The 25,172-nt window shown below is 41.4% G+C and overlaps 2 pseudogenes; both read left to right on the forward strand.

Moving 5' to 3' along the window:
• The first annotated feature begins 602 nt into the window (after nt 1–602).
• Nucleotides 603–12,285, forward strand: LOC138086318 (histone-lysine N-methyltransferase SETMAR-like; annotated as a pseudogene).
• Nucleotides 12,286–23,009: 10,724 nt separating this feature from the next.
• LOC138086319 (heterogeneous nuclear ribonucleoproteins A2/B1 pseudogene) lies at nt 23,010–24,911 on the forward strand (annotated as a pseudogene).
• Nucleotides 24,912–25,172: the final 261 nt, after the last annotated feature.

Here is a 25,172-nt window from a genome sequence, read left to right on the forward strand (position 1 = left end):
TGGGAAAGATTGAAGGCAAGAGAAGAAGGGGACGACAGAGGATGAGATGGTTGGATGGCATCACTGACTCAATGGATTTGAGTTTGAGTAAGCTCCAGGAGTTGGTGATGGACAGGGAGGCCTGGTGTGCTGCAGTCCATGGGGTCGCAAAGAGTCAGACACTACTGAGCGACTGAACTGAACTGAACCGAGGACAAATCCTGTTCAGTGCCATTCGGTCCTTGTCACACTCTGGTCCTAGCTCATACTAGAGGGTTATTAATTTAACTTACATTCTTCCTTTTTAGACATGCAGGTTCAGCAGGCAATGTGAGTTTTTCCCCCTTTCCTCTCCAAAATTTCCTGTTTGTGGGCTCTCCACAGATGTTTTCTGTTTGCAGCAGCAAGGCACCAATAACTTACTTCTAACAAAAAAGCAAACAGCTTGCCTCATGGCAAAGCAGCTCTGATGGAAACTCCCCAGCTAGTCAAGAAGGGAATGTGGTTATTGTAAACATTTATTCATCAGGCAGTAGGCCTCTTTAATCCCCTACCCTGCCAAAGCCCCATGCTGGCCTCTGACCAACCAGCCAGGACTTCAAAAGAAGCATGCTGGGGGAATCATGGGGGCTCTGGAGGGTGCAGCCCTGCTCTCTTGGCTGGACAGGATGCCTGTCACTGCGGTGTGGAGAAGCTTGGGTTCATGCTTAAAGGGTTTGGAGTGAGCCTCTGGACCAAAAACTGGGCTGAAGTTCAATTCAAGGGCAGATAGAAAGGGGGCACTCTTCCATGGGAGAGGTAGCCTGAGGATAGGAATGCCAGATTTACCAAATAAATTAAACAGAACACCCCTTTAAATTTGAATTACAAATTACTGATTTTTTTTTTTTAAGTGTAAGTATGCCCCATGCAACATTTGAGACATGCTGAAAAGTTACTTGTGCTTTATCAGAAATTCCTTTGATGGGGTGTCCTGCATTTTATCTGATTCACTCTCCTGGGGGAGTCTTCTCTTTGATGGGGGCCTTCTCCAGCTTATTGCTTTCAGGGCTCACAATTTCTCCTTGCAGCCTGACCTGTTGTGATATGTTGTTGGAAACTCTAAAAATGAAATATTCCTTCCCTCTCTCCTTTCTCCCCAGGGTATCCAGGTGCACAGATCCAGTGAAGGCTTTCATTTCACTTTCTGGCAGTGAACCCTCAGCACGGAGCCAGATTCTCCCAGTGGGCAAGTTCTACTGTGGGAAAGGGAGAGGTAACTCTGAAACTGTAACTCCTTCAAGCAGCCAGGATTCCCTTGAGGAAGGGAGATCCTCAAGACAGGAACTCTGCTTCATCCAAGGGCCTCATTTCAGCAATGAGGATATATATATGGATAAATTCACAGTTCAGCTCACCACTGATCAACTGTGAATTGCTGTTCCATGTACAAATCAGATCAGCACCAATGGGCAAACCTGCCATTGTTGTTGCTGTACTGCCAGAAATAATAGCCATGTGCTTGACTGTGTCCTAACAAGCTGGCCTGAGGATGGGGTGAAAACACCCTGTTCTCCAGGCTCAGACCTCTCATTTGCAGGATGATTTTAAGTTGTGTTGCATAAAGTCCTTGGTGAGGGCTAAGCAACCTGGCTCCTGAGCCTTTCCAGCACATGCCATCTAGAATCACTCCATTCTTAATGGTTTAATACTTAGGGTTTTATCTCAGACTGTGTTTGAAAGAAAGGTCCTACAAGGAAAAAGCAAGTTTGAAAATGACTGATCTGGGATATACTCTAATTTCCCTAGCAATATCTCTGCTGGAAAAGTGTCCACATTTTATCAGTGCCTCTCCATGTGGCGCTCCAGGCCTTGCAAGCACTGGCACCAAGCCCCTCGGGGTCCCCGTTACCCACCCCCATGTGCCTTCTCCCATTTAGAACAGACCATTCCCTAAATAGCCCACATTCCTTCTCTCCTATACTTATCAATTTTGAAAAGCTATTCTCATCTTTCCAAGCCCGATTCAAAATGTTCCTCCATGGAGAAGTCCCCAGCTTCCCCCTCCTTCTCCCAGAAGTGAAAATATTGTTGGTTTGAATCTATGCTGTGAACACACTCTTCATTGATTATTTGTCAATGCAACTCCCACACTCTACTTCAGGAGAGTAGAAACTGGTCTGTGTCCTTCCCAAAAGCCAGTGGAGGACACTGCACACAGCAATGCATAATGAACCTTCTTGTCTGGGTTGTTAGTTTTCTCCATCTTCTGAGCCAAACTCCTTCTCACATTCAGGACCTGGATGGAAAATGGCTTCCTCCAGGAACCCTTCCCTGACTCTGTGTCCTCACCAAACACATTATAAGCACTTTCATTATATTATTACATTTCACTTGTAAAATCATTTATTTCAATGCACAACTTCCTCCCACAAAGTGAGTTTCCTGAGGGCAAAACTGTCCTATTCATCTTTATGACAGAGCTTAATGTCTCATAGTGAGTTAATCCTTAAATAATGCTTATTGAATAAATGAATGAGTAACTGAAAAAAAGAGCAATTGAATAAAGTTCAATCCACCACCATTTCTCATATGCTAACAGTATAGTTAGTGAAGCTATATTGTATAGGGGATTAAGAACATAGGCTCTGGACTCTGCTTGGGTTTGATTCCCAACTTCACTTACTAGATGTATAATTTACTAGAAGTGAATTAACCATTAAGTGCCTTACTTTTCTCCTGTGTAAAAGGAGGATAATTATTCCATTCTCATAGGATGGTTATGAGGCTCAAATTAGATCATCAAAATCAAGTACTTCTGATACCCAGCAAGTGCTAAATAAATGTCTACTATCATGATGATGATGATGATTACTGTAGTTCATCTAATTAACACAGGAAGAGCTACTGTTATTCACCAAACAAACAAACAAAATACTATTTTTTTTATTATTGCTCCTCAATAATCTGTATGATATCTTAGCAACATAAATCCATTTCCAGCATTTCTACAATATAGACAATTAGCATAGTGTGGCTTATTATTCAGTGTGTTAAGAAAGGAGCCCAGCTGCATCCTGGAACAAAAACAATTGCTTTTACACAAAGGCTATGCCAATCCCAAAACCAGGATCAAGTTGAAAATATCTTTCCTCCCAGATTCCATCACATCCTTGTCCCTGTGGACATGCACTGATTGCCTGCAAGAAGGGGCCTGCAGATGGAGCTGTTTCATGCCCTGAGTTGCCTCAGTTGTGCAGCAGGTACTTCATGTCTGTTCAGCAGGGTTCTTAGAGTCAGCACCTCACATGACTCACAAAGCGGCAAGTTGTGAAGGTTCTGTCTTAGTAACAAGACATGGAATCAATGACAGCTGGAGCAGTTGAATTTCAGGACTCCATCTTTCCCCACTGGGGTATCACCTTTCCTTTTTATAGCAGTCCTTGACTGATTGCTGAAATGCCTTCGCTCTGTTGATTTTTAAACAGTGGGCCAAACAGCCGGCCCTCTGTATGGATTCTGCATCCATGGGGTCAACCAAAGGCAGATTGAAAATATTTGGGGAAAAAAATCACAGAGTTGCAAAAAGCAAAGCAAAACTTGAATGTGCACAGGCCAGCAACTATTCATATAGCATTTGCAACGTATTAGGTACTATAAGTAATCTAGAGCTGATTTAAGGTATACAAGAGGGTGTGTATAGATGATATGCAAATACTATACCATTTTATATACAGGATTTCAGCATCCATGGATGTCTGGTCCTGGAATCAATACCCCACTGATACCAAGGGATGATTGTTATTACCTGAACCTCAGTAGCTCTTGGATCCTTTAAGCATAGGTTTTGTTTCTTGATAGCTTGTTCCTGGCCAGTACCTATGTCTTTGAGGCATGGAAATGAGCTTGCAAAGGGAAATACATTAGTTATGGCTGCCATTTCCTCTCCAAGGCACATTAATGGGATTCTGAGTACGTGGTTTGGACTCGGGTGGACAGAAGCAAGCAAAGACAACCTACCAAGGAAGTTCTCACAATCCTAGAACATGTATCGATTTCACCAAGACCCAGCTAATCCATGGCCCATTAATCACCCATAGCCAACAGCTGCCTATTGTGATTATAGCAGGGCCAAATCAGATCTCCCTCCAGGTTCCAGTGTGGAGACTGATAGAGACCTGGAGCATAGGGTGGCCATTTGTGTGGGAAGGAAATATGTAGAATCTAAGTTTCACATGAGTTTCATCAGGGAAAAATATTTGGCATACACTAGGGAAAAGGGATCAAGTTCCTCTTATTCTTTATAATCACTGATTATTCTACCTCAGGACTCAGGATAGGAAAGGGATTTAGAGGCAGAAGAGGAACTTGATTAGTTTTGCTTGGCATTTCATTACCACATGACATAGCCCTTGTAAAGAACACTAGGCAGGGATCCAGCCTCTGGTTCTGATGTAGCCTCTAAACCTCACTTGCTGGGCCTTTAGAGCTCACATTAGCACTCCCATCCACAAAGTGAAGGTGAGCTAAAGAACTCCTGGGAGCACCTTAAAAATGCAAATTCTTGGGAAAGAGTGCCTATACCTGCATCTCTAATAAGCCTTCCAGATGGTCAGAATGTAGGTGATCCCCAGATCACCCCTGTGACCTTCAAGATACTTTCAACTGTAAAGTCCCATGACTCGGGGACTTTGCATGTCACCAGAACAGTAAAATGCTACTTCAAAGTTTGGTCACAAGGTCACCGATATTCATTTTTCCTGAAGTTTGTTTTCTCCATTGAGGATTATTTGTGAAAAACATCCCCATTCAAATCCTTTTCTTCCAGGTGGGTTTTTGATGATTGCCAATAAAAGGTGGACAGTGAGACTGAGAGAAGAACATCTGATAATGTAAAAAAAATATGGGAGAGCTGGACCATAGAGAAGGGTGAACTCCACAGAATTGTGCTGGAGAAGACTCTTGAGAGTCCTGTGGACTGAAAGGAGATCAAACTAGTCAGTCCTAAAGAAAATCAACCCTGAGTATTCACTGGAAGTGCTGATGCTGAAGCTGAAGCTTCAGTACTTTGGCCACCTGATGCAAAGAGCTGACTCACTGGAAAAGATCCTGATGCTGGGAAAAACTGAAGGCAAAAGGAGCAGGGGGATGTAGAGGATGAGATGGTTAGACAGCATCACTCAAGGACATGAATCTGAGCAAACTCCGGGAGACAGTGAAGGACAGGGGAGCCTGGCATGCTGCAGTCCATGGAGTCACAAAGAGTCAGACACAACTTAGCAACTGCACAACAACAACATATACCACTTCTCAAGCCAGCAAGTGTGAAACTGAGGTGGTGTGAGAACTGAGGGAGACGTGGACTTGAGGGTGAGTCAGATTAAAAGACATGTGTGGGAATAATCATAGACCTACTTCCTCCCGGTTCTTAATAAGGTTACCCCAAAAGACCCAGCATATGGATCAATACAATAGGTGGGAATTCACATGATCTGGGAATTGGTCATCCAGGTTTTGAATCACTGTTATGAATAAAATGTAAAGATAGATTATTACCTTATTAAAACAAATATCCACTGGATTATAGGCTCCTTGAGGAAAAACAGGGACTTTGTCAGTATTTTCCATCTCATATTCTCAATACCTGGCACTTAATAGATGCTCATTAAAATTTTATGAACAGGAAGAATTATGTGTGCAAGTGTGGGCTTCCCTGGTGGTTCATATGGTGAAGAATCTGCCCGCAATGTGGGAGACCCGGGTTTGATCCCTGGTTGGGAAGATCCCCTGGAGAAGGGGATGGCTGCCTACTCTAGTATTCTTGCCTGAAGAATTCCATGGACAGAGGGGCCTGGTGGGCTACAGTCCATGGGGTCGCAAAGAGAGGGACACAACTGAGCAACTAACACTTTCACACACTTTCACAATGGGTGCTCATTAAAAATTTATGAACAGGAAGAATGATATTATTCTTTAAAGAACTCAGTATAAAAGTAGGAATAAAAATAGAATGTAAAGTTCCATTTTAAATCATCCCTTGGTTAGCAATTTCAAAAAGTATACTTTGTCCTTTAATTGCCAAATTAATGGGCTCCCGTTTGGTCCCATCACTTCATGGGAAATAGATGGGGAAACAGTGGAAACAGTGTCAGACTTTATTTTTTAGGGCTCCAAAACCACTGCAGATGGTGATTGCAGCCATGAAATTACAAGACGCTTACTCCTTGGAAGGAAAGTTATGACCAACCTAGATAGCATACTGAAAAGCAGAGACATTACTTTGCCAACAAAGGTCTGTCTAGTCAAGGCTATGGTTTTTCCAGTGGTCATGTATGGAGGTTGGACTGTGAAGAAAGCTGAGCACTGAAGAACTGATGCTTTTGAACTGTGGTGTTGGAGAAGACTCTTGAGAGTCCCTTGGACTGCAAGGAGATCCAACAAGTCCATTCTAAAGGAGATCAGTCCTGGGTGTTCTTTGGAAGGAATGATGCTAAAGCTGAAACTCCAGTACTTTGGCCACCTCATGTGAAGAGTTGACTCATTGGAAAAGACTCTGATGCTGGGAGGGATTGGGGGCAGGATGAGAAGGGGACGACCGAGGATGAGATGGCTGGATGGCATCACTGACTCGATGGACATGAGTCTGAGTGAACTCTGGGATTTGGTGATGGACAGGGAGGCCTGGCGTGCTGCGATTCATGGGGTCGCAAGGAGTCGGACATGACTGAGCGACTGAACTGAACTGAACTGAGTCTTTGCAATGCCTGGAGGTAAATTTGTTCACTAGTTTCTGTATTCAACAAATTGTATTCAGCTAGTAAGGGGACTACAAAGATGAAACAGATATTGCACTCAGGGAGCTGACAATCTGGTATAGAAGTAAAACCTGTATATGACGTGAGAGCTTTCAGAAAGCATTTGGTAAAGGTAACATTTAGTTTTATTTAGAAATACATAACAGAATCTCTCAGACATGAACTTCATTCTCTCCAAAGGAAGAAAAAGCAAAATTTCTTCAAAGCATTTATAATCCAACAGAGAAACCATGGATCTAAAATATATACTAGCTTATATGCTAGAAAACAACTCAATTCCCTTTTTTATCTGCATCCCTCCCACCCTCCTCCACACCACCATCACCAAATGGCAAAACTTTCCAGGACCTACTCTCCTTCAAATCAAGCATATTTCTAACTACTGTTTATCATAGGCAGAGGCAGCAAATTCCAACTCAAAGTTTCTGAGAATAAATAACAAACTTTCCAAATGATTACATAGTGATAGACATTGATAACATTTCTTATGAGAAATTTTTAAAGTCCTACCTGGAAGTTGCCAGTCAGACCCATCTTGTTTCACCAGTCCCTTCCCCACCATAAGCCTCAGGAGTCCTGTCATGAGGCGGGACTTCCTGTCCACTGTAGATGGATTCTGGCTGGCTCCCAAAACAGCTGCTTCCAAAAAATAGTGAGAACCAACTAGATCTCTGACAAGAATGTCTGACCAGGCATTGAATGGTTGGGGATGAAACTGGGTGGGCTTGCTCTTTTCTCTTAGTTCTCCCAAACAATGATTCTAAATTTGCCTGCCGTTTAGTACCATCTTGGCCTACATTTCCCCTCTCCTTCGGGCATTATAGAAGTTGACATGGAAAGTGACAGCTGAATTTTCTATTTTAACTCTAAGACTACCAGATAAAGCTCCAGATTGTCATCTCCTTACTAATAAATTGGCATGTATTTTGCTGTCGTCTAATGAAATTTTTAAGAAATGCAATAAAGGAAAATTATTTAGAAAAATTTAAGAGTCTAGTTCTATAGCAACTGTGCTTATTCTAACAGCTTCATAATGTCAAATATTTAGGCTAAGAGTTCTAAGCAGAGGTGGTACAGTTTTGAAAGGGTGTTTTGGAAATTTCTAGGGGTGTCTTGGTTACACAATGATTCGGGAAAGCTGGAGGTTTCAAGCATCCTGCTGATTTTCATAAGGGAGAACTGTCTCAAAATTTGAAAGATTTTTCATCTTCTAAAAGGACAGTTCTGTAGCTGAGAAGCCTATTTATAATTATCTTAGCACAGTTTTTATTTTCACATAAATTTCAAGTGTGTTTTTTTGGTACAGTTTTGATATAAAGTAATTTTCTGGCAATGTGAATGTAGGGAAGGGCTTTTGTTTTTTTTTTTTACTTTCTCCAGAACATTACCAAGAACTGTTACCCTTTCAAAAAAGTCTCAGCCTTTAGCCACTGCTTATGGTATTTAAATCACCAATACAATTTCTCTGTTACATTCACGGTGATTCAGTACACAGAGGTAAGCATACAACTATTACTATTTCCTTATGCTTACAAGTGAAGATAGGACCAAACTTTTGGCAGATTAAAATGCATAATTTTTTCATAGTAAATTACATTTATTTCTATATTGTAGTTAAGACATTTTATTTTTTTGTTACTGTTAATAATGTGTGTATAAACAAGTTACACTGTGAATTTCATTTCAGGATAGACAAGGAAGAGAACTACAAAGTATTTATTACAAAAAAAAAGCTAGTTACAGAATGTATTATATTCTTACTCCTTGTAAAAATCTGCCTAAAATGAAATGTAACACAGAAAGCAAATACCCAAGTGACCGCCAAACAGCTCAAACAATAGAATTTCACCAGAACTACAGAAATCCACTTCAGGCCCTTCTCAAAAATAGTCTCTTTCTTCTGTGAAAAGGTAATCACTATCTTGGCTTTCATGAAAATCTCTTTACAATTTACCACTTAAACATACCTTACTAAACACCAGTTTAGTATGTCTTTCTCTCTCTCTCTTTCTTTGAGTTGCCTACAAATGCAATTACAGCATGGATGATTGTGGTCTTTGGTTTCTTTCACTAGACATTAAGTTACTGAGATTGATTTACATTGTTGAGTCTAGTTAGTGTTCATCTTTTTCATTGTTGCAGAATGTTTCATTGTATGAACATACCACAATTTACTTTTCCATTCTACTACTGATGTTCACTGGGCTGCTTCCAGGTTTTGGTGATTACGAATAATGCTATGAACATTCCTCGTCTGCTTCCTGATGTATCTATGCACATATTTCTGAGGAGTATATTTAGGATTAACAGATAAAATGAAGGACATCTAGCTAAATTTTAATTTCAGGTAAACACCAAACTTTATTTCACTATAAGTGCATTCAAAATGATGTATGGAGTGTACCTATACTAAAGACTTATTTATTCTTTATCTAAAATACCAATTTAGCTGGCATCCTGTAGTTTCATTTGCTAAATCTGGCAACCCTAAATATAAACCTATAATTGGGAATTGCTATATTATAGAATATGTATAACTTCAGCTTCACTAGACAATGCTAAAAACTGTTTTACTAAGAAGCTGAATGAAATTACATATTTAGGAGTGTATGAGAATTTTGTCGTTACAAATTTCATGATCACATGTATATAGGTCTTTTTCTGGACTTTATTCTATTCTATTGGATCATTAGTTCACTCTGGTGCCCACATCACATTGTAATAATTACATAACAATAACAAGTCTTGATTTCTTGATTTAAGTAAGTTCTCCCAGCTGTCTTTTTCTTTAAAAGTGTCTTAGATATTTTTAGTCCCTTGAATTTCTATACAAATTTCAAAATCAGACTGGAAAGTTTTAACAAAAACCTGCTGGTATTTTGATTTGTTACTGAATCTATAAAATAATTATAAAGCACATGTTTATAATAATTTGTTATCTAATTCATGAATACTGGGTATAACCGTTTAGTCCTCCTTTTTTAATCATTTTATCCTTTAACATATGTATCAGTTAAAGCCCCACTTGAAAATACCAACAAAGTATCTATTTCTGGGCATGATTCTATTGTCTTTTTTCCCTTTCGATTATGAATTATATTTTATTGTTCCACTATGTGTGTCAAGTTTTTATGTTAAAAGATAGTAGATACAAAAATAAATACTAGTAATTCCGAGAAAAGGCCATATCACTTCTGAGACACTGACAACAAGGGGGATTGAGGAAACTGATCTGTAGGTAAACTGAGTCTAGCCTGTTGCCACTTTAATTAGATTCAGCTCACCATTTATTCAAAAGTTTTATGGAAGGTATGAGAACTTTCCAAACAGCAAGGCTTAAGATCAGATCCTTGGCAGATACCAAAGGTTTCTATACTTTAAAGATGAGCCACCATTTTTCTGAACCATAGGGAATCTTACTTTGCTTTATAGTCTGGATGCCAGCTTTTGGGGTCACTGAGGAGATTTTTTACTTTTTAGTCATAATTTTAACTTTCTACAAGCCTCAGAATCTTTCTCTACCTCTGTCCTGCTGCCAGTCTTTGAAGAAGAGTAGCAGTGGACTCAGTGAAGGCCTGATGTACCTCAACAGGATTTTTCTTAGCTACTCTGCTCTTCCCCACAGACTTCAGAAGGCAGCTCCTCTGCACTCAATAACAGTATTTTTGTTTACTTTTATCTTCTGTTTGCTTGCTGCTGCTCAATAGAAATACAACTGATTATGTATATTGAGCTTATATCCAGTAGCAGTGTTCTATTTACTTATTAATTCTAACAGTATTAGGATGGTACAAAAGTAAATGCAGCTTTTGTATCTTTGAAATTTGCCATTTGATATCAGAATATTAACACATTCTTAAATGTGGTTATGTTACACATCATTTTGGGCTTCCCTGATGGGCTTCCCAGTTGGTAAAGAATCTGACTACAATGCAGGAGACCCTGGTTCAGTTCCTAGGTTGGGAAGATCTTCTGGAGAAGGGATAGGCTACCTACTTCAGTATTCTTGGACTTCCCTGGTGGCTCAGCTGGTAAAGAATCTGCCTGCAATGTGGGACACTTGGGTTCAATCTCTGGGTTGGGAAGATCTCCTGGAGAAGGGAAAGGCTACCCATTCCAGTATTCTGGCCTGAAGAATTCCATGGGCCTTATAGACCATGGAAAGAGTCAGACACAATTAAGTAACTTTCACTTTCACACATCATTTTAATCTGCATTTCTCACCTTTTTTTTTTTTTTTTGCTGATGACTTATCACTTGCTGTTTATTTTATATCAGTTTTAGACTATAGAAATTCAAGCCATTTTCTTTTTTTTTAATTTTTAAAATTGTTAAATTGAGGGATAATTGCTTTACAATATTGTGCTGGTTTCTGCCATATATCAACATGAATCAGTCATAAGTATACATATAACCCCTCCTTCTTGAACCTGCCTCCCACCTCCCGCTCCATCCCACCCTTCTAGGTTATACAGATCACCAGTTTGAGCTCCCAGAGTCATACAGCAATTTTCTTACTCAATTTCAAAGTGGGTCATAAAGCAGCAGAGACAGCTCTCAACATCAGCAATGCATCTGGTCCAGGAAATGCTAATGAACGTACAGTGCAGTTGTGGTTCAAGAAGTTTTGCAGAGGAAACGTGAACCTTGAAGAAGAGCATAGTGGCTGGCCATCAGAGGTTAACGACCAGTTGAGAGTCATCATCAACTACAACTACAACTACAACTTCAACTACAACTACACGAGAAGCTGCCAAGAACTCAACACCGACCATTCTGTGGTCATTCAGCATATAAAGCAAATTGGAAAGGTGAAAAAGCTCAATAAGTGGGTGTCTCATGAGCTGACCACAGATTAAAAAAAAAAAAACTGTCCTTTCAAAATGTCATCTTCTCTTATTCTACACAACAACAATGAACCTTTTCTCAATCAGATTGTGACGTGTGACAAAAAGTGGATTTTATATGACAACCTGTGATGACCAGCTCAGTGGCTGGATCTAGAAGAAGCTCCAAAGTACTTCCCAAAGTCAAACTTGCACCAAAAAGAGGTCATGGTCACTGGTGGTCTGCTGCCCATCTGATCCACTACAACTTTCTGAATCTGGGAGAAACTGTTACATATGAGAAGTAAGCTCAGCAAATCAATGAAATGCACCAAAAACTGCAATGCCTGCAGCCCGCACTGGTCAACAGAAAGAGCCCAATTCTTCTCCATAGTAATGCTCAACTGCATGTTATACAACCAATGCCTCAAAAGTTGAATGAATTGGGCTATGAAGTTTTGCCTTACCAGTCATATTCACCTGATCTCTCACCAACCAACTACCACTTCTTCAAGCATCTTGACAACTTTTTGCAGGGAAAACACTTCTGCAACCAGCAGGATGCAGAAAATGCTTTCCAAGAGTTTGTCAAATCCTGAAACACAGATTTTTATGCTACAGGAATAAACAAATTTATTTATCATTGGCAAAAATGTGTTAATTGTAATGGTTCCTATCTTGATTAATAAAGATGCATTTGAGCTTAGTTAAAATGATTTAAAAATTCATGGTCCGAAACCTCAATTACTTTTGTACCAACCTAATAGATTCTTTGGAGAAGTGCAAAGTGCAAAGAAGCACTCAAGGACCTTGACAGTTAACTTCAGCTTTACCCACTGGTTAAGAGTGTGACTTCTTGAGCCTCATTCCTGGGTTTAAATTCAAACTCTGCCACTTGCTAACTAAATGACACTGGGCAAAGTTTTGTTTTGTTCTGTTCACAATTTCCTCACGTATAAGGATAATAATAGCACCTCTCTCACAGGTTTGTTGTGTGGATTGAATGAGGTAATACATGCACAGTACTTACAACAGTGCCTGGCACTTAAAAAGTACTTGATAGACAATAACTCTCACCACCTCCCAGCATCTTCCCAGGTCTCTCTCCCTGTTGCTCCCTGTGCTCCAGCCTTAGTGAAGACTTTCTCTACTGCCTTAAACACAGTTCTGCCTTTCTTTACCTGCCTAACTTCTTCTCATTTCTTAGCTCTCAAGTTACATATTTCTGCCATCAAAAATGGAACCCTCACCACTACCACCATCACCCCAGGACCACAGTAAATTCTACAGCCCTTTTACTACCTCCAAACAGTGAACAGCAGCAAATATTGCCATATGTTAACATACACCAAAAAGAATTATTTATCTAAAGGAGCATTTCAATGTACAACAACATTTGTACTGAATTAAGCTATTATACTCTATTACACTGTATCTTTTGTTAATTCCAAATACTGTAAGAGAAGGATTTTTCCATATTAAAAAAGATTAAAAAATTTTTTTATAAAAATTGCATGTGCCATCATAAAATGCAGCTGGAATTTATTTGCATAATATCAGGTTTCTCAAAGTTTAGTGCAGTAATTACATACTGCTGTCATGATGAAAATTTGGAGCTCGGCCAGGCATGTTTTTGCAGTGCTATTGCCATCTCAAACTTCACCCTCCCCCTTGAAAGCACCCCAAATGTTCCTCTGATGCCAGTATTAAAAAAAAAAAAAAAAAAACTATGGAAAAATATAATCATCCAAACTCAGAGAAAAGAGATTAGGAGATTAGCACTGAAATATGTTAAAATAGTACAGCCATTCATGTATTTGGGAGTTGAGATGTTTTGCCTAGAGGAGGGGGATGGTTGGTGTCTCCCTCAAACTCCCATGTCTTAGGATAATATGCTTCATTGAGCTAAGACCTGTTTCCTCTTCCCTATCACCACCAATTTATTTAGCAATGCTGAGAAAATTCCTCAGTTTTCTGAACTTTAAACTAGTGCCTTTCTAAGATGATCTTATAGATCAGAGGTCAGTAACATTATTTTTTTCTTTTACTATAAAAGTCCAGGTAGTAAAAGTTTTCAGCTTTATATGCCATATGATCTTTGTTATAATTACTCAGGTTTGCTTCTGTCATGTAAAAGTCACCAGAGCAAGTCATAAATGAATGACTATGACTATGTTCCAGTAAAATTTTATTTTCAAAAATAGGTGGCAGGCTGTATTTGGTCTGTGGTACACAGTTTCTGAGCAATGCTATAGACTACTTCCTAATAAATAAGAACATAATTTATTCATTGTTTGTTCATTTACTTATTCAAAGAGTATTTATCAAGAGTTACGATGTGTAACAGGCACCATTCAAGGCACCGGAGATAGAGCAGCAAAGCAGACAGGTAAGGTCCCTGGTCTGTCTCTTTTGTCAAGAAAGAAAGTTTCAAATAATAAATAAGTTCCCTGGTGGCTCAGAGGTTAAAGCGTCTGCCTGCAGTGCGGGAGACCTGGGTTCAATCCCTGGGTCAGGAAGATCCCCTGGAGAAGGAAATGGCAACCCACTCCAGTATTCTTGCCTGGAGAATCCCATGGAGGGAGTAGCCTAGTAGGCTACAGTCCATGGGGTCACAAAGACTCAGACACGACTGAACGACAAACTACTAACTACTACTTGAATATATTAAAGTTGAATGTGTCATGGGAAATGTCTGAGGCCTGCAGGAAAATGTACCTGGCATTTGAGATACGACTCCAAGAGGGTGGCTTTGCACAGAGGCTATGAGTCTGTGCACTGGTACCTTATATACCATATCTTTAACCCTCATGACAGCACCACAAGTTGTATTAATGAACTTTTTTTATAGAAGGGGAAAAACATTCCCAGAGGCTTCAAGAAGAAAGATAACATGCCTACAATTCATAGCTACTAATAACAGAACTGGGAGTCAAATCCAGGTTCACTTGTTTCCAAGGACCAAGGACTTCCCATGTCTGCTAGAAACTATTAATAGAATCTCTGCTAAGAGAGTCCAGTACATTGCCTCTGCTAGAATTATTGGAAATCAGGACTGGAAAGAAACCAACAGACACCTTCACTCATTTACCTTTTATTCAAGTATCATTCACCTCTTTAACAAATGTTTACTGAGCACCTACTATGAAACAGGCACAACTAAGGATACCATGATGAGTCAAACAAATAAGGTCTCTGACCACAGGGATGCTGGAAAATGTTGAAAACTGGCTATGGGGAGGTAGAAGAAGCTCTGATTTATACCATGTGCCAATTTGTGTCATATAAATACTTCCCTCATGGAGGATTTCAAGTTGATAGGTTGTTGTGAACCAGCTTGAAAAATTTCTGACAACCTGACAATTGTTTTTTTGTGACAAGTTCTGCACATCCCTTGCTCTGTGGACCCTCTGTGCTTACCATCTAGTATGGACACAGACAAGTAAACAGGCCATTTTAATATAAGGTAAGAAGTACGATTATAGGCGGTGGAAGTAGGATACTTTCGGTGCTGGATTAATGCAAAGAATAGACATATAAACCTGACGTAAAAAAAGAAAGAAAGAACAGAAGCAATTGCTGTGATATATTTGACACCAAAGGAGGAAATATTTGGCAACATATGTATTTTGATAGATATAAATCCTCACTTTCTGTAGAAATATTTGTCATCTTGTTGACACACTCCAAATGGTCCTTGAATGAAATTATTTATATTGTTGTTTTACTTCTCAACTTTACTTGGCAAAAAGTAGCCTGATTTAACTAAACATTTGGGGTTCTAGTGTCATTCCTGCTGCTAACTGGTCTTGTGACCATGGGCAAGTAACTTGATGCTTTGTATACTGGTGCCTAAATGACCTGAAGAATGTCAATATCAGTGCTTCACTATTAAACCTCTCCAGCCATATAAGCATTTTATTTTGATGAAGCACCTCTTTTTTGTCCCCCTCACTGGGCCTCACAGACAACAGGCATAAATGACAAGATGGATTCTACCCCCATTTTCCAAACCATAGAACCATTTACAGAAGGACCATCTTAGAACTAAAAATTTAGCAAAGCCCACATTTAAAAAATACCTATAAAATCCACAGTATTTTAAAACCAAGATAGGACAGGAACACCAATGCTATGTGCACAGCCTTTTGAAAATGTCAGCAGCTCTATAGCTTGAGAACAAAGACAAATACTGAAACTCACAGGACTTGAGAGCTTTCCCAGTCACATCTGCAGGCATCTGCTCATTTCTAACATTCACTCTCTTTGTAAAGGAGACAGCAGCTGGGACCTGTTCAGACTGGAACCTGTTCATACATTAGCTAGAAACACTAGGTAACAGTTGTTGGAAGAACATGAATGATCAGCACATGGGTTGTCATCCTCATACCCTGGAGCTGTAATTGCCTTTCCAGCATTATCCACAGCAAGATCTATGTTTTCAGGTTTCGTCCCTCAGTTCCCTGATTCCAATAAAGGAGGCTGAGGGCCATGGCTGATTCCACTGAGGCTCTCTTTCCACAGTCATCCTGATTTAGTTCACCTCTTCTGATGTGATTGTGTGGGCAGGCCACTCAGACCACTCCAGCACAAACCACAGCAATTCCAAGTCTTGCCTCACTTCATTTTTACGTGAGGCTTATATCCCAGGGATTGGAGATGTGGTTAATAAAAGCACCACAGCTGCAACCTGAAAAGCTAATTTTTTTTTTAATGGTTGTTCCAAACATATGCATTGGGTTCATTTGGAATTCATCCCTCTCACTTTGGTTCCAAATCAATACGTAGTGGTGTTCAGAACATATGGATGGTGGGCTATGATGAAGATTTTGTCTATTTCTAAAAACCCCAAATGGGACAGATCAATTGACAGACTCAGATTCTCCACTCAGACTAGCTTCCTGGATGTGGTTAACCATAAAATGACCAAATCCATACTTTACTGTGGAAAATTCTTCAAGACATAGGAATACCAGACCACCTGACCTACCTCCTGAGAAATCTGTATGCAGGTCAATAAGCAACAGTTAGAACTGGACATAAAACAGCAGACTGGTTCCAAATAGGAAAAAGAGTATGTCAAGGCTGTATAATGTCACCCTGCTTATTTAACTTATATGCAGAGTACATCATGAGAAATGCTGGGCTGAATGAAGCACAAGGTGGAATCAAGATTGCCAAGAGAAATATCAATCACCTCAGATATGCAGATGACACCACCCTTACAGCAGAAAGTGAAGAAGAACTAAAGAGCCTTTTGATGAAAGTCAAAAAGGAAAGTGAAAAAGGTGCCTTAAAACTCAACATTCAGAAAACTGAGATCATGGCATCCAGTCCCATCACTTCATGGCAAATAGACAGAAAAAATGGAAACAGTGACAGACTACTTTGGGGGCTCCAAAATCACTGCAGATGGTGATTGCAGCCATGAAATTAAAAGACGCTTGCTCCTTGGAAGAAAATCTATGACCAACCTAGACAGCATATTAAAAACTAGAGACATTACTTTGCCATCTAGTCAAAGCTGTGGTTTTTCCAGTAGTCACGTCTGGATGTGAGAGTGGACTATAAAGAAAGCTGAGTGCTGAAGAATTGATGCTTTTGAACTGTGGGGTTGGAGAAGACTCCTGAGAGTCCCTTGGACTGCAAGGAGATCCAACCAGTCCATCCTGAAGGAAATCAGTCCTGAATACTCATTGGAAGGACTGATGCTGAAGCTTCAATACTTTGGCCACCTGACAAGAACTGATTCGTTAGAAAAGACCCTGATGCTGGGAAAGATAGAAGACAGGAGGAGAAGGGGACAACAGAGGATGAGATGGTTGGATGGCATCACCAACTGGATGGACATGAGTTTGAGCAAGTCCCGGGAGTTGGTGATGGATAGGGAAGCCTAGCGTGCTGTAGTCCATAGGGTCACAAAGAGTCAGGCACAACTGACTGACTGAACTGAATTGAACACTGTGTTCTTTGAAACCAAACCTTGCTTCACATCAAAAAGCTACCAGGTATCTGGGTCTATGTGCTTCACTATAATTTTCTACCAGAATATCAGTAATTGCACATTTAACCAGACAGACTGGCAGGCAATACAGGTCACACATTTAGTCAGATGGACCATGGGACATGGTGAAGGCTGTGACAGAGTAGAAAGTACAGGTCTTGTGTACAGGAGGCAGATTGTTCCCCCAGATTGTGGCTATGTGACAAAGTAAGCCCAGTGGTATAAGACCTGCTAACTTTTCAAAGGAAGCCTACAATCTGGATTTTGATGTAAATTCCCTCAATTTTTAATGGTTCACAATTAATCTTTGTTTAAATCCATGGGCCAAAAACATTGGTGGGTTAGAATAAGGCATACATACCACAAGTTTGCAATCTCTGGAATTGATGGAACTACTTCCTATCAGTTCAGTTCAGTCAGTTCAGTTGCACAGTCGTGTCCAACTCTTTGCGACCCCATGAATCACAGCACACCACGCCTCCCTGTCCATCACCATCTCCCGGAGTTCACTCAGACTCACGTCCATCGAGTCCGTGATGCCATCCAGCCTTCTCATCCTCAGTCGTCCCCTTCTCCTCCTGCCCCCAATCCCTCCCAGCATCAGAGTCTTTTCCAATGAGTCAACTCTTCAAATGAGGTGGCCAAAGTACTGGAGCTTCAGCTTTAGCATCATTCCTTCCAAAGAAATCCCAGGGTTGATCTCCTTCAGAATGGACGGATTGGATCTCCTTGCAATCCAAGGGACTAAGAGTCTTCTCCAACACCACAGTTCAAAAGCATCAATTCTTCAGCATTCAGCTTTCTTCACAGTCCAACTGTCACATCCATACATGACCACAGGAAAAACCATAGCCTTGACTAGACGGACCTTAGTCGGCAAAGCAATGTTTCTGCTTTTGAATATGCTATCTAGGTTGGTCATAACTTTTCTTCCAAGGAGTAAGCATCTTTTAATTTCATGGCTGCAGTCATCATCTGCAGTGATTTTGGAGCCCCCCAAAAATAAAGTCTGACACTGTTTCCACTGTTTCCCCATCTATTTCCCATGAAGTGATGGGACCGGATGCCATGATCTTCGTTTTCTGAATGTTGAGCTTTAAGCCAACTTTTTCGCTCTCCTCTTTCACTTTCATCAAGAGGCTTTTTAGCTCCTCTTCACTTTCTGCCATAAGGGTGGTGTCACCTGGATATCTGAGGTTATTGATATTTCTCCCAGCAATCTTGATTCCAGCTTGGGTTTCTTCCAGCCCAGCATTTCTCATGATGTACTCTGCATATAAGTTAAATAAGCAGGGTGACAATATACAGCCTTGACATACTCCTTTTCCTATTTGGAACCAGTCTGTTATAGCCGCCTGTAATTTTGAAGATTTTTCCACAACTTAAAAATGGGACCAAATTTAATCTTCCATCCTTGCCATGTACCCTTCTTTTTTTGTTTATATGCTTTATTTAATTATAGGCTGAATTCAGGAAAGTGCATATATTATAAGTGCACAGGTTCACAAAGTGAACAGACATGTATAACACTCAATTCTGAAAACAGAACATGATCTGCCTTTTGAAAGCCCTCTTCCAGTCAGTACCACAATATTAACATAATTACAGACATATTTCTGTTATTTTTCTAAGTAAAGCCAAATTCCAACCATCTCATCATCTGTCATCCCCTTCTCCTCCTGCCAGTCTTACCCAGCATCAGGGTCTTTTCCAAGGAGTCAGTTCTTTGCATCAGGTGGCTGAAGTATTAGAGTTTCAGCTTCAGCATCAGTCCTTCCAATGAATATTCAGGACTGATTTCCTTTAGGATTTACTGGTTGGATGATGGATAGGGAAGCCTGGCATGCTGTAGCCCATGGGGTCTCAGAGTCAGACACAACTGAGCGACTGAATTGAACTTAAAGTCAAATTAATGCATCAAATGAATATTGGCTGTGCACAAAATAGTTACAGTAATAGTACAGGTACTACTACATTACTATAATATTGCTATAGCACAGCATACTGTGGATTGCCAAAAGGCAAAGTCTACATATATAGTTGCCATACTAGGAACCTTGGTCTGATATTTCAGACAATGTATCAGCAGGGTTAAAATAACAGTCCAGGGCTCCCCGGGTGGCTTATTGGTAAAGGATCTGCCTGCCAATGCAGAAGACACGGGTTCAACACCTGGTCCAGGAAGACCCCACGTGCTACAGAGCAACTAAACCTGTGCACCACAACTAAGGGCAACTATTGAGCCCAGCTGCCGCAACTACTGAAGCCCACATGCCCTAGAGCTCATGTTCTACAAGAGAAGCCATTACAACGAGAAGGCAAGCACTGCAACAAAGACTAGACCCCACTTATCGCAACTAGGGAAAAGCCCAAGTACCAGCGAAGACCCAACACAGCCAAAAATAAATAAATAAATATTATTTATTTTAAAAAATGACAGCCCTTTAAAAAAATAATCACCCTGACCTAATTTTTCACTCACTTTGCTGATAAAAGCAATGCCAAGGGAAAGGCTTTGAACTTACAGCCTTTTTGTTACCTAATCCATGTCATTTGCACCAAATGCTTCCCTAACTACATGTTTAGGTAAAATCCAAATCTATGTGTAGTTTCCCAGTCTCTATGAAAGGAGTACCAAGATGCTATCAATTTTTTTGTCATGTAATCGGCTCTCTGTATAAAATGCAGGACTTTTTTCATGAAATCAGCTCTCTGTATAAAATGCAGGACTCTGTATAAAATGCAGGACATTTGTTTAAAATGCTTGTATTTATCTTACAAAGTTTACGTCAAACCATCAAAAGCCTGGCTGTGCTTTGCTCCTTAATGCATTTGTCTTTTCTTCCTTCAGCAGTCATCCTGCAGTTTAAATTTCTGTTCCTCACATCCTTTGTTTTGAAAGCAACCTGAACCTGGCATCAATTTTTTTTTAAGTGAGAAATAAATAGTCTGTGATGTATGTTATGGCACATTTGGCACAAGACGCTAAAACAAAGACAGGGCTTTGTGGGTTTTTGTATCAAAACACATGCCAGCACTTGGCGAGAGCAGTCCTGGTGAACTTACCATAGATTGCAATCGCTTCTTGATTGATTCAGCTGCTGTCCATCTGTTCTGGCTGTCCGCTGCCATTCTAAACTGCTCCTTCTTCACGCCCAGCTGCCAGGCAGAGAAATCACCACAATTTACACTCCTACTGCACAGTCCCCAGTCCCGCTGTCTGGATTTTCGCATATTGACTGGAAAAGGGCATCAAATGTGCCTTAAATCCCACTTTATTAATAATCTATGAAACACAAGCAACACTGAGATGGCTTTTCACCTATTATATGTAAAGTCTGTTTGCAGTCCTCATTGTTTGACTAAAATGACCTGTTTGAGGAGAATGAGGAAATGGAAATTCTTACATTGCTAGAGGCAGTTAAACCCATCCAAACCCATCCTAATCTGGTAGGTAGGATTTTGGTCTCCGTGGCTTTTGCTCCTAACATGACAAAAGGGACTTTGCAATGGAATTGAAGCTACTAATCAATTGGCCTTACCATAGGGAAATACTTCTGTATTATCAGATGGGCCCAATGTGATTACAGGAGCCCTGAAGACCAGAAGAGACAGAGATGCGAATAGTGTGAGGAGGCTGTGATGCCATGGCTGGTTCTAAGATACAGCAGGTTCTGGGCAGGTACTGGTGAATGAGTTCTAGGGATAAGGGCGGCCCCAGCTGACAGCCATCAAAGACACAGAACCTAGTCCTGCAGATGTGTGTGCACGTGTGTGCTTGGTCATGTCTGACTTTTATGTGATGCCCCTATGGACTGTAACCCGCCAGGCTCCTCTGTCCATGGAATTTTCCAGGCAGGAGTACTGGAGTGGGTCACCATTTCCTTCTCCACCTGCAGCTGTGAGGAAATGAATTCTCTCCACAGCACAAAGGAGCTTGGAAACAGATCCTCCCCGTAGAGTTTCCAAAGGGGAACATAGCCTGCTGACACCTGCTTCTGGCCTTTTGAGACTCAAAACAGAGAAACCAGCCAAACCCTTTGGATATTTTACCTACATAACCCTGAAATATTGAGCGTTGTCTCAGTTCACTAGATTTGCCTTACTTGATCATGGCAGCGCATTAGTCAGGGCTCTCCAGAGAAAACAGAACCAACAGGATAGAGCTGTATTCAAGAGGAGACATTATCAGAATTGGTTCCAGTGTTAAGAATGAGGGATTTCCAGGTGGCTCAGTGGTAAAGAATCCATCTCCAATGGAGGAGACAGGGGGTCAATCCCTGGGTGGGGAAGATCCCCTGAGTTAGGAAACGAAAACCCACTCCAGTATTCTCGCCTGAAAAATCATGTGGACAGGCGGCTAGCAGGCTACAGAGTCTGGCATGACTTAGCCACCAAGCACGCACACACATTATGAATGAAGCCAGAGAAATCTGACAACCTGCCACCTACAACCTGGAGACTCAGAAGAGCCACTGGGATAATCCAGGCTGGGCCTGAGACCCTGAGAACCAAGGCACTTCTAGTGTAAGTCTCTGAGTCCAGGGGCCGAGAACCTGGAGCTGTCATGTCCCCGAGCAGAAGAAAGACGCTCCGGCTCAAGAAGGAGGAGGTTGAGTTATGCCCTCCCGTGGACACAGCGACTCTGCAGCAAGGTCAGATCAAACAGGAACGGCTGGGACATAATCTCCCCATAAACACCGTCCCCAGCACAATCCCCCACAATCAGGAGTGAACAGAAAACCCAGAGCTTCTCCCTGAGGAGAAGAGTTTGATCCCCACACACGGCACCTGTACCTGAGAGTCTTTCAAATCCTGTACCTGAGAGTCGGTTCCTCAAAACATCCAACTTTGAAAACCAGCAGGGCTTGTGTCCGTAGACCACAAGGCTACAGGAACCTGGGAGACGCCTCTTAAAGGGCTCACACTCGAACTCACCCAGACAGGGTTTAGTGAGGCGGTAGCCTCTGGAAAGAAGCCGACTATATGTGGTGGTGGTTTAATCCCTAAGTAGTGTCTGACTCTAGGGGCCCCATGGACTGTAGCCTGCCAGGCTCCTCTTTCCATGGGATTCTCCAGGCAAGAATACTGGAGTAGGTTGCCATTTGTTCACCTGAAAGGTGTCTGGCAGGAATCTAATTTGGCACACAACCAGGGGCCTACTGGCTGACAAGAACCATCTCCAAGCTCCAGCCAGTGGAGGCACCTTTTCTTTTTTAAAAAATGTTATACTGAGTAGCAACAGCGCCAGAACCCAGCGGAGATGCCCCTAGAGGTTTCGTCAGTGTCGTTTCTCCAGCGGCGGCAGCTCTCGCCCCGGCATCAGAATGAGTCCGGGTTCGTGTTCCTCCGCGGAGGTCTCTTTCTCTCCTACGACGAATGCAGCCTAAAGCGTCTGAGTCCGCGATGGACAGAGAAATGGAACTACTCCATAAACTCTATCGGTGGCTTGCGCTTTGAACCTATAGAGGAAAGTCTGAGGAACAAGCAATGAGGAAAACTTACAGATGTAGTTATGAGGGATCCGGCAAGTAAAAGATAAGAAACGTTTGATTTTGTAACTTTTTCATCCATGGCTGAGGTTGAGGCTGCCATGGCCACAGGACCTCATTCAGTTGATGGGACAGTGGTTGAGCCAAAATGTGCTATTGCAAGAGGGGAATCTGGAAAGCCAGGGGCTCATGTAACTATGGGGCTTCCCACGTGGTGCTCATGGTATAGAACCCACCTGCCAAAGCAGGGGACATAAGAGACCCAAGTTCGATCCCTGGGTCGGGAAGATCCCCTGGGGGAGAGCATGGCAACCCACTACAGTGTTCTTGGTTGAAGAATCCAATGGACAGAGGAGCCTGGCGGGCTACAGTCCATGGAGTCACAAAGAGTCTAACACTGACTAAAGCAACTTAGTATACACACCCACGCATATGTAACTGTGAAGAAGCTGTTAGTGGAATAAAGAAGATGCTGAGGAACATCATCTTAGAGCTTACTTTGAGGAACATGGAAAAATTGATACCATTGAGATAATTACTGATAGGCAGTCTGGAAAGAAAAGAGGGTTTGAATTTGCTACTTTTGATAACCATGATCCTGTGGATAAGATTGTGTTGCAGAAATAACATGCTATCTTGGTCATAATGCAGTAGTTAGAAAGGTTTTGTCTAGACAAGAAATGTACTTCCTAGTACAAAGTTCTAGAAATGGAAAAGGAGGTGGCTTTGGTTTTAGAGATTGTCATGGTGGTGGTGGGGATGAAAATTTTGGACTAGAGCCTAGAAGTAACTTAAGAGGAGGGTCTGATGGATATGAAAGTCGTGGTGGATTTGGGGATGGATAAAAGCCCCTACTCCTTGGAAGAAAAGTTATGACCAACCTAGATAGCATATTCAAAAGCAGAGACATTACTTTGCCAACAAAGGTCCGTCTAGTCAAGGCTATGGTTTTTCCAGTGGTCATGTATGGATGTGAGAGTTGGACTGTGAAGAAGGCTGAGCGCTGAAGAATTGATGCTTTTGAACTGTGGTGATGGAGAAGACTCTTGAGAGTCCCTTGGACTGCAAGGAGATCCAACCAGTCCATTCTGAAGGAGATCAGCCCTGGGATTTCTTTGGAGGGAATGATGCTAAAGCTGAAACTCCAGTACTTTGGCCACCTCATTTGAAGAGTTGATTCATTGGAAAAGACTCTCATGCTGGGAGGGATTGAGGGAGGGAGGAGAAGGGGACAACAGAGGATGAGATGGCTGGATGGCATCACGGACTCGATGGATGTGAGTCTGAGTGAACTCCGGGAGTTGGTGATGGACAGGGAGGCCTGGTGTGCTGAGATTCACGGGGTCGCAAAGAGTCAGACATGACTGAGCGACTGAACTGAACTGAACTGAATGGGTATGGAGGAGGGCCTGGAGGTTGCAGTTTTGGAGATAGCCCTGGTTATGGAGGAAAAGGAGGATATGGTGGTGAAAGACCTGGATATGGCAACCAGGGTGAGGGCTACAAAGGTAGTGATGACAACTATGGAGGAGGAAATTATGGAAGTTATGGAAATTATGATTTTGGAAATTATAACCAGTAGGCTTCTAACTATGATCCAATGAAGAGTGGAAACTTAGGTGGTAGCAGGCACATGAGGAATGATATGATGGAAGAGACTCTGGTCCAGAAGTCATCAGAAGTGGGAGTTATGGAAGGAGAAGCCAATATTGAGCTTCTTCCTGTTTGCCACAGGAAGATGTCTCACTGCAGGCAACTAATAAAGAAATGGCCAACCACAGAGTCCTCAAGAAATAAGAAATTCTGTACCATCTGAAAGTAGTTCTTGTTGGTGCCTTGATTTTAAAAAGCACTCTTTAAGAATAAAGGGAAATGTTTTCTAATAAAAATTATAGACTTCATTTAGGACATATTCTTAATATAAAACAATTACAAAGTGAGGATAATCATTCACCTAGGGCCAGATATCCTGGAATGTGAAGTCAAGTGGGCCTTAGAAAACATCACTATGAACAAAGCTAGTGGAGGTGATAGAATTTCAGTTGAGCTATTTCAAATCCTGAATGATGATGCTGTA

The sequence above is a fragment of the Capricornis sumatraensis genome, chromosome 9 (assembly GCF_032405125.1).
Source record: "Capricornis sumatraensis isolate serow.1 chromosome 9, serow.2, whole genome shotgun sequence".
Classification (NCBI taxonomy): Eukaryota; Metazoa; Chordata; class Mammalia; order Artiodactyla; family Bovidae; genus Capricornis; species Capricornis sumatraensis.